Source organism: Myotis yumanensis, unplaced genomic scaffold (genome assembly GCF_028538775.1).
Source record: "Myotis yumanensis isolate MYYU_CA2020_CCGP unplaced genomic scaffold, mMyoYum1.0.hap1 SCAF_2, whole genome shotgun sequence".
Classification (NCBI taxonomy): Eukaryota; Metazoa; Chordata; class Mammalia; order Chiroptera; family Vespertilionidae; genus Myotis; species Myotis yumanensis.
Window position 1 is genome coordinate 51,513,729 of NW_027223753.1, and position 11,763 is coordinate 51,525,491.

Genomic DNA, 11,763 nt, shown 5'->3' on the forward strand with positions numbered 1-11,763 from the left:
AAGGGAAATGCATCAGGGTTATTTCATCACCAGTAACAAAACTGGTTAACAAGTCTGGTTAAACTTCATCCTTTAGGACTGGGACAAGAGTGAGGCAAGCAAGTCACAAGAGGTGTGAAATTCAAGGAGGCACTCTCAGGTGCTCAGACTGAAGGTGTCACCTGAGAGTGAGTGGCTCCTTAAATTTTGTATATTAGATGTCTGGCTCACCCTAGCCCTGACCCAATTTATTCCTTCAGTCTATGGATAAAAAAAGGAGGTAACCTCAAATGAGTGATCTGATCATAAATTCCTAACTGGGCAGGTCATGGTGGGTAGTCATGCCCCAAGCATATAACTTTTTAGTAAAAGGTTTATCTTTGCCTTAAGCAAGCCCTGTCTATTGTTTCTGAGCTTCTAGGTTATCTCAAGTTTGAAATAAACTACCCTCAAGACAGCACATAATCTTGTTAACTATCCTTTAATTTAATCCCCTCCTTGTTTTTTTTTCCCCACGTCCATGTAATCTTCCTTACATTTCAAATGCATAAAAGAAACGGAAAAACTATTATTCTTTGGAGCATTTGAGATCTTGTCCCCTGGCATATGTTGTCAATTTGGCTAAAAAAACTCTTATAAAAACTCTCTATAGGTTTGGACATTTCTCATGTTGACAAGTCCTACTCTTAGTCAAAATCTCCTTGTTTTTCTTTTTCTTTGTTTTAGTTTTCTTTCCAATGAAAAACAGTTGAGAAACTCATTCACACTCATATAAATAACTAAAAACAATTTAAAGTATACATTCTTTTAAAGAAAATTTTCAGTTTAGCAGAAATCAAGTCCTTAAACCATGATTCAAAAACTGAATTGTGCCCAGCTGACATGGCTCTTGTTGAGCATCAACCTATGAAACAAAAGGTCACGGTTTGATTCCTGGTCAGGGCACATGCCCAAGTTGTGGGCTCGATCCCCAATGGGGGTTGTATAGGAGGCAGCTGATCAATGATTCTTTCATCATTGATGTTTCTATCTCTCTCCTTCTTCCTTCCTCTCTGAAATCAATGAAAATATATTTAAAAGCAAACAAACAAACAAAAAGCTGAATTGTTTACAGGGACCACCAGGCAGTAGCATAAATGAAGCAGGCCTGTGCAAAGCTCTAGGCCAGCGGTTCTCAACCTGTGGGTCTCGACCCCTTTGGGGGTCGAACGACCCTTTCACAGGGGTCGCCTAAGACCATTGGAAAACACATATATAATTACATATTGTTTTTTGTGATTAATCACTATGCCTTAATTATGTTCAATTTGTAACAATGAAAGTACATCCTGCATATCAGATATTTACATTACGATTCATAAGAGTAGCAAAATGACAGTTATGAAGTAGCAACGAAAATAATTTTATGGTTGGGGGTCACCACAACATGAGGAACTGTATTAAAGGGTCGCGGCATTAGGAAGCTTGAGAACCACTGCTCTATGCAATGAGAGAGATTATGACGAGCTATTCACAAACCTTCTGTTATCAGAGAATTGTGTGGCTTGCCCTTCTGCTTTGCTAGTGATAGTGGGGTTCTTGGGTCCCTCTAGAACAAAGATTTCCAGAGGCCCCCATGGGAGGATAAGATGTGGTAGAAAGCTTTATTTGCATGGAATTACATCTCTAGGTATCAAAAGTTCCTTTACCTTTAAACCATTCCTGGAAAATGTGCAGCTGGGGAGTCAGCAGAGCTGACAGCAAAGCCAGTGTCCAGAATTTCTGTTCCATAGTGGAGCTGGGTCTGGCACAGCATTAGGCTAGTGCCAGTCCATCAGTCAACTGTGTGTGGGGTCCTCATGGCTGTGAGCCATGTGGGCAAGTGCAGAGCGTGAGATCCCAAAAACCAGGAGTTAGGTGCCAGTGGCAAGAGGGGAAACTCCTTTGTTTAGGAGCTTATGTATCAGATTTCACTCCCTTACAGTAGCCACACCTATGACCTGTTCCCAGAAGTGACTGACAAACAAGTACCTTCCCTATTTCACCCAGATTTTACTGGGCATGATTTCTGTCACTTGCAATCATGAATTCTGATTCATATAGCTGGAATTTGGTATGGGCCAGACTGGAAGGAGGGCCTGGGAGCTCAGGAACAAACAAGCCTGCTAGAATAGTCCTCAGATAAAAATCAGATGAGAAACAAAGACAATACACATCATGAAGCTTTTTGATTTTTTTGTGATGAATGCTATTATAGTTAAGGCATGTGGCTAACAGTTGCTGCAATAGACAAGGAAATGACTACTTTAAATTGTTCCACAATTTAGAGTAGTGGTTAAAAATCATGGGCTTTTGGACCTAGAATTCCTGCTCTGTTGCCTGCTAGCGGTGTAATATTGGTCGAAGTGCTACCTCTCGGTTTTCTCACCTGTATAATAGGGTAATACATTATATTGTATTTGTCAGTATGAAATGAGTACTATATTTAAAACTCTTTTTAAAAAAAAAATATTTTTATTGATTTCAGAGAGGAAGGGAGAGGGAAAGATAGAAACATCAATGATGAGAGAGAATCATGGATCAGCTGCCTCCTGCACGCTCCCTACTGGGGATTGAGCCTGCAACCCGGGCATGTGCCCTTGACTGGAATCAAACCTGGGACCCTTCAGTCTGCAGGCCGACGCTCAATCCACTGAGTCAAATGGGCCAGGGCTATTTAAAACTCTTTATAAGAAGAGTGTCTATCCCTAGCCGGTTTGGCTCAGTGAATAGAGTGTCGGCCTGTGGACTGAAGGGTCCCAGGTTTGATTTCAGTCAGGGGCACATGCCCAGATTGCGGGCTAGATCCCCAGTAGGGGGCGTGCAGGAGGCAGCCAGGCAATGTTTCTCTCTCATCATTGATGTTTCTATCTTTCCCTCTCCCTTACTGTCTGAAATCAATAAAAATATATTTTTAAAAAGTCACTCCTTAAAAAAAAGAAGAGTACCTAGCAGTAGAAAATGCCTGTATATCACAGTGTATTTACTGTGCTTATTATTATTATTGTTCTCTAAACCTCAGTTTTATCACAGTAAGTTGAGGATAATATTATATATGTGTGTGAATTTCAAATGAGATAATGTACTAGTATGTAAAATACTTGACAGTGAATGCACAATAAAAAGCAAGTATTAATAGCTATTAGTAGGAGAATTAGAGCAATTGAAAGTTATGTTTACCAAATGTGTATTCCCAATTTTCAAAAACAAAGTTATGTGACTAATTTAAAAATAAAGTACACAAACACACTTCTAAGTAGTACAGTGTTGGGGTTAATGGTACAGGCATTGGCATCAGTTTGCCTGGGTTCAGACATTGGTCACCCCTAATAAAATGAGAATAATGGTAGTATCTACTCCATAATGTGGTTTTGATGACTAGTTGAGGCAGTCCCTCTTAAGTAATAAAAACCATGTCAGGAAAATAATAAACAATCAATAAATGTTAGTTCTTATTATAGCTCTGAGTCTCAATCACATTCAACGGTGAAAATGAGGATAATAACATCCACCGGACTAGGCTGTTATGTGGATAAAATGTGATAGTGCCAGTGAAAATGTCTAGTAAATAGTAGGCATTTGATAAATGCCAGTTTTATTTCCCATTTTTATGATTCAGGAGACTACTTGGAATTTTACAATGCCTTCAGGTTATCACTATAAATATCAATTGGATTTCTATGAGTGTGGATGTAGGACAGAGAGGATTATGGTAGAATTTGATCAGTGACACATATTAAATGTTGGTTATTGAATACCTATCATTCAGTTGGTGTATTAGCGGTTCTTTTCTTATAAAAGTAGATTGTGCCAGAAATATCCCTTTTTTTGTATATTCTTTTAATCCAGGTCACAAATAAATGGCAATTTACTCAATTCAGAGAAGAATAGAAAAGTAGGCTGGTATTTTAGGTTGTTGCAGCAAACACTGGTGCACAATCTGCTGGAACCGAAGGAGGATGTTATTAATCAGAAAGTGCACAAGGAGGCAAAGAACTTCATTATGCTGTTGTGCTCCCACAAATTGCACCTGGAGCTTTTTAATGAATGTGCCCTTTGGAGACAGGTGGCACTCTGCAAAGTGTAAACCTCTCTAAACCTCTTCTTGTCTCGAACTGACACGTCTTCACGGCACTGTGAATAATCAATCTAAGCTTTAAATGATGTGAAAAGCTTTGATAGAACTATAATTAGTTGAAACTTTTTTTTCCTGGTCTTTAGGAGTACACATGGCTAGAACTAGGGAGAGAAAGAATGTCAAGAAACAGCTGTGGGGGAAATTCACTTATTCATTGTAAAAGGCAAGCCTCTAAGAGATGCTATTGTGTACTGGGTGAGCAAGCACAGTAGATGGCAGTTTAGTAACATACAATATCATTTTCTCGTATTTAGAAGTCATCTTTTTAAAAAGGATATATAGGAAAATATGTATCTAAAGTATTATATATTTATTGTCATCTCTTTTGGGGAAAGGTTTTGTGGGTGATCTCTGCTGCTTTAGAGAAACAGAATTGTTATAAATTTGTCACATACCACACATTATAAAAGGGGCATTGGGTACTCTGGGATTTTTCCACCATGTTTTGTTAACTAATTCGTTTTGAGCACATATCGATGTTTTTTGATATTTGAAGAGATAAAGCACTTGGATATGACTCTCAAGTAAAATAACACTACAAACAAGAGTTGGTTCCTCTGAGAAACAGGCTATAATTTCAGCATTTCATGGATGTTTTCTTTAATTGCTAGTTAACATATTTAGCAAGTGAAGAGAGGTATGGAAAGGATGCAGAGACAGAGAGGATAAGAGAAGGTAAAATATCCACAAATTTTTGAATGTTAAGGGGAGAAAGAATAAGAGCCCAACCTTCTCGGAAATAAACTCAAGATTGCATCTCTTGTTACAGGGGGGTCCCCCCAAAATGCCCAGGCATTAGGAAAATTTTGATCCCAGAAGAGAATGTTGACAGTTCTTGCTCAGATGGACTCAGACCATTACACAGGCTGTATGGGTTTAATTGAGCATACATTGTGCCCCTCAGCAAGAAATCTTCCGCTGTGCTGCCCTATTTTCTTGGACACCAGGGCTTGACAGATTTCTCACACAAGTAGGCAGTTGAGTGTGATACAATTTTGACATGGAACGTGCTTATACTTAGAAAGCCATTAAACAAGACTTGTTTGCTTATAATTTTCTAATAAAATAAAAGGCCTTCTGTGGAAAAGCAGTTTTAAAAACACATCATAACATTTTAAGTGTGTAGGTCTTGCAACATTTGTTCCAATTTTCTAGTGACAGACACAGAGAAATAAGATTTCCCTAACAGATGCTTAGTGCTGAGTACTCACATGTCACTCAAGCTGACAAGGTTTTAGAAAAAAAACAACACCACTTTCTTCACCATGTTACCATTTTGAAAGATCAACTATTGTACATAATTCAATTTTGCTTAATTGAAAAGTGTAAACTTTATAAAATAGAATTTTTAAAGTTAATATGATAGAATTAATTGGATACACACCCTAAACAACTCACTAGATCCTAGTCTACAAATTTATCTGTCCCATATGAGATTGTAATCCTGCATGCCTGGAGAAAAGCTTTAGCCCAGAATTTTGGAGTTGGGAAAGATACTTAGAGAGCATATGTTTTAAATTTATGCCTACTCAGTGGTTCAGCATCAACCTATGAATCAGGAGGAAATGGTTTGATTTCCAGTCAGGGCACATGCCCAGGTTGTAGGCTTGATCCCCAGTAGGGGGAGTGTAGGAAGCAGCTGATCAATGATTCTCTCTCATCACTCATGTTTCTATTTCTCTCTCTCTTTCCCTTCCTCTCTGAAATCAATAAAAATATATTTTAAAAAGAATAAAATTATGCATACTTTTAAGGATTTTCTTTGTTTATGCCTGAAGGATTTGGATTTAATTAATATTTAAACAATATATAGCAAGCATCATTCAAGTTCCATGTTTTCTTTACCTATTCATTCATTCATTCATTCATTCATTTGTTCATTCATTCATTCTCTCAGTAGACATATATTGAGCAGCTCACATGTATTGGTATATTCCAGGGACTATGTTAAGAACCAGCGATACAAGAATAAATATTTCATCACCCTTGCCTCTGTGCAGGACCTCAGAGTATAGCTGGGAAGATAGACAAATAAATTAATAACTACACCATCCTATATAATAAAAACATAGTATGCAAATTGTCCCCTCAACCAGGAGTTCATCTGGGAGTTTGACCAGGGGACGGGGCCGGCCAGGGGAAGGGAGGGAGGCCCCAGCTAGCAGTGCTAGGGATCCTACCAGTGCATGAATTTCATGCACTGGGCCTCTAGTAGTGTGATAAAGGCTATGACAAGTTTGTATACAGTCCTGTGGGAAAACAGACGAGGGAGCAATCTATGTCACTTGTGGGTTCAAGAAGGCAACAGAGAAGAAATCCCATTTGAGCTGGCGCAGCAATCTCAGAGGAGAAGTGGAGGCTGAGGATGTAGGAAAGGAAATAGATAAAAAGGCAGAGAGTATGTTTGGACAATGACAGTGTAAAATATAGGGAAGGGTGGGAAATGATGTAGAGTCAGATTGGAAAGACAATTTAGGGAGACTGCAAATATCAGATTCTAAAGAGGTTGACATTTCTATTTGTAGGACAGAGTAGACAGTTGAAAAAAAAATTGAAGGTGAAGACCGGGATGTGATCTGATTTATTTTTGAAAAGCTGTCTCTGGCAATGGTGTGAAAGATGGTTTAGACTAGGTTAATAGCAGGCATGTTGAAGTATGTTTTGGTGTCATACTAGGGCAGTGGAAGGGACAATGGACAAAACCATACATTAAGATACATTTTAGAAACTGAATTGACAGAACTTGGTGGTCAGTTGCTTGGCAGAAGCAGGTGCTAAGGGAGAGGGAGAAATTAAGGATGGCTTCAAGAGGTCAAGTTTGCATGATTAGTTTTGAGGGTTTGGAAAGGCATTTATTTAATCCTCTTCACAAGATTTTGAGATTTGCCACAGATGAGAAAAACTGAAGTTTTGAAAAGTTAAGTAATTTGCTGAGGTTACCATATAGGTAGTAATTTTATGGAGGCCAAATTTGAGCACATTCTGTTTACTGATTACAGAACCAAAGCTCTTAGCCATTGTACTGACTTTCTTTCTAGACTGACTGCATGGGGAGTGATGCCATTTACTGGGTTGGGAAATACAGGAGAAAAATCATGTTTTGAATGGAAGATTATCAGTATGTCTTTTAACATTTTGAGTTTGATCTACCTGAAAGGCCACAAAGTTGATATATTCAGAAGATAATTGGAAGTAACAGTATTGAAGCTCATGAAAGATATGGAATCAGAAAGTTGAAATTTGGGTGATGTCAATGAATAAGTGATGGTTGAAGCCATACTTATGACTCAGATGACCCAGAGAATAGGCATAGCGAAGAAGATTAAGCAGAAGGATTTCATTGGCAATAGAATGAAAAGAATCAGGGAGACTGTTGAGAAGGAGTAATTCAAATGGCTGAGAAGGAAAACCAGCATAATAGAACTTCCACCTAACTCTGTGAAGCGGAGACTTACTTTTTCTCCCTTGGCCATACATTGGGCAGAAGGTTAGATGATTATCTTATTTGTTCACTATGGCTTTATGAGTATTGTTATCACTTGGAAAAGCTGTCACTCAGCCTCTCCTTTTCTGAAGTTCACAATCTTTCCATTCAGGATCACTGTCTTCCACTCCACACAAATTCCCGTCATCATGCTAGGCCACAAGTCCACATCCTTGATGAAGCACCCACTCTCTCCTCTAGTCAACTGTACTCCAGTAAACTTCACCTCCAATATGTTTTCACATTGTTCCAGGAATTGCTCCACTGTGAAATATTTAACCATGAAATTTCAGTGACTGAGCATAGTGTCTTTCTCCCTTCCACTAACTCAATTCAGATTCGATTTAGTTCACATCATTTATGATCTAGAATAATAAAAGCATAATATGCTAATTAGACAGAACAGCCGAACGACTTTCTGGACGTCTTTCTGGACGAAGCTGTGGTGGCAGGGGCCAAGGCAGAGGCGGTTAGGCGTGATCAGGCAGGCAGGCAGAGAGGCAGTTAGGGGCAGTCAGGCAGGCAGGAAGGCAGAGTGGTTAGGGGTGATCAGGTAGGCAGGTGAGTGTTTGGGGCAATCAGGCAGGCAGGCAGGCAAGCAGTTAGGGGCAATCAGGCAGGCAGGTGAGTGGTTAGGGGCATCAGGCAGGCAGGCAGAGTGGTTAAGGGTGATCAGGCAGGCAGGCGAGTGGTTAGGGGTGATCAGGCAGGCAGGCGAGTGGTTAAGGGTGATCAGGCAGGCAGGCAGGCAGGCAAGTGTTTAGGGGCAATCAGGCAGGCAGGCGAGCAGTTAGGGGCAATCAGGCAGGCAAGCAAGTGGTTGGGGTGATCAGGAAGGCAGGCAGGCAAGTGTTTAGGGGCAATCAGGCAGGCAGGCGAGCAGTTAGGGGCAATCAGGCAGGCAAGCAAGTGGTTAGGGGCATCAGGCAGGCAGGCAGGTAAGCGGTTAGGAGCCAGCGGTCCTGGATTGTGAGAGGGATGTCTGACTGCCGGTTGGGGACTAAACTGTCAGTCAGACATCCCCCGAGGGGTCCTGGATAGGAGAGGGTGCAGGCTGGGCTGAGGAATTCCCTCCTCCCCTCCGCCCGTGCATGAATCTCATGCACCGAGCCACTAGTCTATTATATGATGCATGCTTGGATTTAGAATTTCACAGAGTGGGAAGGGAGCAGATATGGGAAAAAATTTATTTGCGAGCTTAGTGTGAAAAGTAAGACAGTTGCAGGTACTGAGCAGTTGCACTGGAGTTGAATATGGGAAATATAGCATCTACACTAATAAAAGAGAAACATGGTAATTAGCGTACAACCGCTACCCTTTTCATTGGCTAATCAGTGAGTATATGCAAATTAACTGACAACCAAGATGGCGGCCGGCAGCCATGCACTGAAGCGAACAGGGAGGCTTGCTTGCTCCAGTGACTGGCGGACTCCAACGTTCCCCGCCTGCCGCTGCCGGCCTCTGACCTGGCAGTTTGAAACATTGTAACAAATATAGAAGCTAAACAAAACCCCAGAAACCAGCTTTCAGCCGCCGGGATCTCAGAGCTGGAGTTATACATTGTTTTGATTATAGAACCCAAACAAACCAGATACCTGTTTTCAGCAGCGGAAGCCTCAGAGCTAGAGCCAGAGCTAAAGCTGGCCCAGAATAAAAAAAAAAAAGAAAAAAAGGAGCGGTTGGGAGCTTCAGTCAACTGCCAGCCTGAAAGCAGCCCTCAGCCCCTCACTCAGACTGGCCAGGCACCCCAGTGGGGACCCCCACCCTGATCCAGGACACCCTTCAGGGCAAACCAGCCGGCCCCCAGGCTTCTATCCTATATAGTAAAAGGGTAATATGCTTCCCAGCACCGGGATCAGCGGAGCCACGAGGCCTCCTGGCACCGGATCAGCGTGACAGGGGGCAGCTCCCAAACCCCCTGATCGTCCTGCAACTCTGTGTGTGACAGGGTACAGCGCCCCAACCCTCCTCCCCCCGACAGGCCCTGCTCTGTGTGTGACAGGGTAGAGCCATAACCTCCCCATTGGCCCTGCCCTGAGTGTGACAGTGGCAGCGCCCCAACCCCCTGATCGGCCCTGCTCTGCTGGTGATAGAGGGCAGCGCCCCAACCCCCCCCCCCCCCCACGGGCCCTGCTCTGTGTGTGACAAGGTAGAGCTATAACCTCCCCATTGGCCCTGCCCTGAGTGTGACAGTGGCGGAGCCCCAACCCTCTGATCGGCCCTGCTCTGTGGGTGATAGAGGGCAGCACCCCAACCCCCTGATCCGCCCTGCTCTGTGTGTGACAGGGGGCAGTGCCCTAACTCCCCTATCGGCCCTACTCTGTGAGTGACAGGGGGAGCTCCTCAACCCCCTGATGGGCCCTGCTCTGTGCGTGACAGGGGGGAGCTCCCCAACCCCCTGATGGGCCCTGCTCTGTGCATGACACGGGGGAGCTCCCCAACCCCCTGATTGGCCCTGCTCTGTGCGTGACAGGGTACGGAGCCCCAACCCCCCTGATGGGCCCTGCTCTGTGCGTGACAGGGGACAGTGCCCCAACCCCCTGATTGGCCCTGCTCTGTGCGTGACAGGGGGTGGCGCCGCAACCTCCCCATCGACCCTGCCTTGAGTGTGACAGGGGGTGGTGCCCCAATCCCCCAATCGGCCCTACCCTGAGCATGACTGAGGGTGGCATCGCAACCTCCAGATCCGCCCTGCTCTGTGCATGACAGGGGGCGGCACCCCAACTCCCCAATCGGCCCTGCTCTGAGCCGGACCAGGGGCTGCACCTAGGGATTGGGCCTGCCCTCTGCTACCCAGGAGCAGGCCTAAGCCAGCAGGTCGTTATCTCCCGAGGGGTCCCAGACTGCGAGAGGGCACAGGCCGGGCTGAGGGACCCCCCCTCCCCCGCGAGTGCACAAATTTTTGTGCAGCGGGCCTCTAGTTTATCTATAATTGCATAACTAAATCCCCAAACTTAGTGGCTTAAAGTAGCAGTGATGTATTCTTTCTCACAATTCTGTGGGCTGACATGGTTCCACCTACATTTAACTGCGGGCTGGGATGGACAGGTAGGGCCAAGAAAGTCTTACTCACATGTCTGGGGAATAGGTGCTGTATGCCATCTCTCCTCTTATAGCCTTTCTCTCCGCATGATATCTTCTTATAGCCTGAACTTTTTTTTTCATGGTATGGTTGTTGGGTTAGTCTAGAACTGGCAGAGTGCTAATGCAGCAGCATTCTATTAATTTGCCCAGAATCAACGGCTTTAGTGGGATAATAGCTTGAGTGTACAAGAATGGGATGAAAATATAGCAGCATTTCTTTTTTCTTTTTTTCCTGCAGATAGATCACCAAACAAGACTTTAAAGAGGAAGAGGTTTTCGAGATGAATCTTGAGGGCCGAGAACTTCATCAGGTGGACGGGGATGTAGGAGAAGAAGAGGAGGAACTTTTTGGGAAGAACAGCAGTGACATGAAAGCGTAGTTGTTCTGTGTGCCAGGACATGTGGTATGCCTGGGGACACTTGGGGGAAAGAAATGAGAAATGAACTTATGGAAAACCTGGTTATAAGAAATAAGTTAAACTTTATTTCCCAGGCTGCAGAATGGCCTTTAAGAGTTTTATGCAGAGGAGCGGCTGCTCTTCACTTTCATTGATTCTTCTACGTGGCCGGCTTCATATGTTCTTGATCAATAAGCCTTTGACTTCATTTCCTTATTCAATCCAACTGACAACCCATGGTCATTCAGTTAAATCTCTCTCTCAACAGCACCCTTAGTTCCCAACACTCTCATGACCTTCTTTTCATTCCATTATCCTAATAAATTCTAGAATAACCTAACCAACTGTTTCTGGTAGTAGGCATTGAATAATATTAGAGAAAATTATGTACCAAGTTGTTTGTCTGCCTTATACATTTATAATTTCCAACCGCTATTGAACTCTCAATATGATCTAGCAAATATTTACATATCTTTGCCCATTTCTTATACTGGTAAGTTTTTACCACTAGTTTCAAGCTTTGTACTTAATACTGCACTAATTTCCCTTAGCAGATTACCTTGGCTACTTTTCAGAGGAAATAGTTGTTAGAGCTTTGAGAAACTTTCTTCACATCACCTCTTTGAAGCTCATTTATTTTATTTTATTTTTAAAATATATTT

The 11,763-nt window shown here is 42.9% G+C and overlaps 1 long non-coding RNA gene across 1 annotated transcript in view; it reads left to right on the top strand.

The window, feature by feature from the left end:
- LOC139003470 (uncharacterized) overlaps positions 1-11,491 on the top strand; it is an 18,232-nt gene extending 6,741 nt beyond the window's left edge. Inside the window, exon 3 of the long non-coding RNA XR_011470248.1 lies at positions 10,942-11,491. This is a non-coding gene — a long non-coding RNA (uncharacterized lncRNA). The remainder of the gene's footprint in view (positions 1-10,941) is intronic.
- The last annotated feature ends 272 nt before the right edge of the window (positions 11,492-11,763 follow it).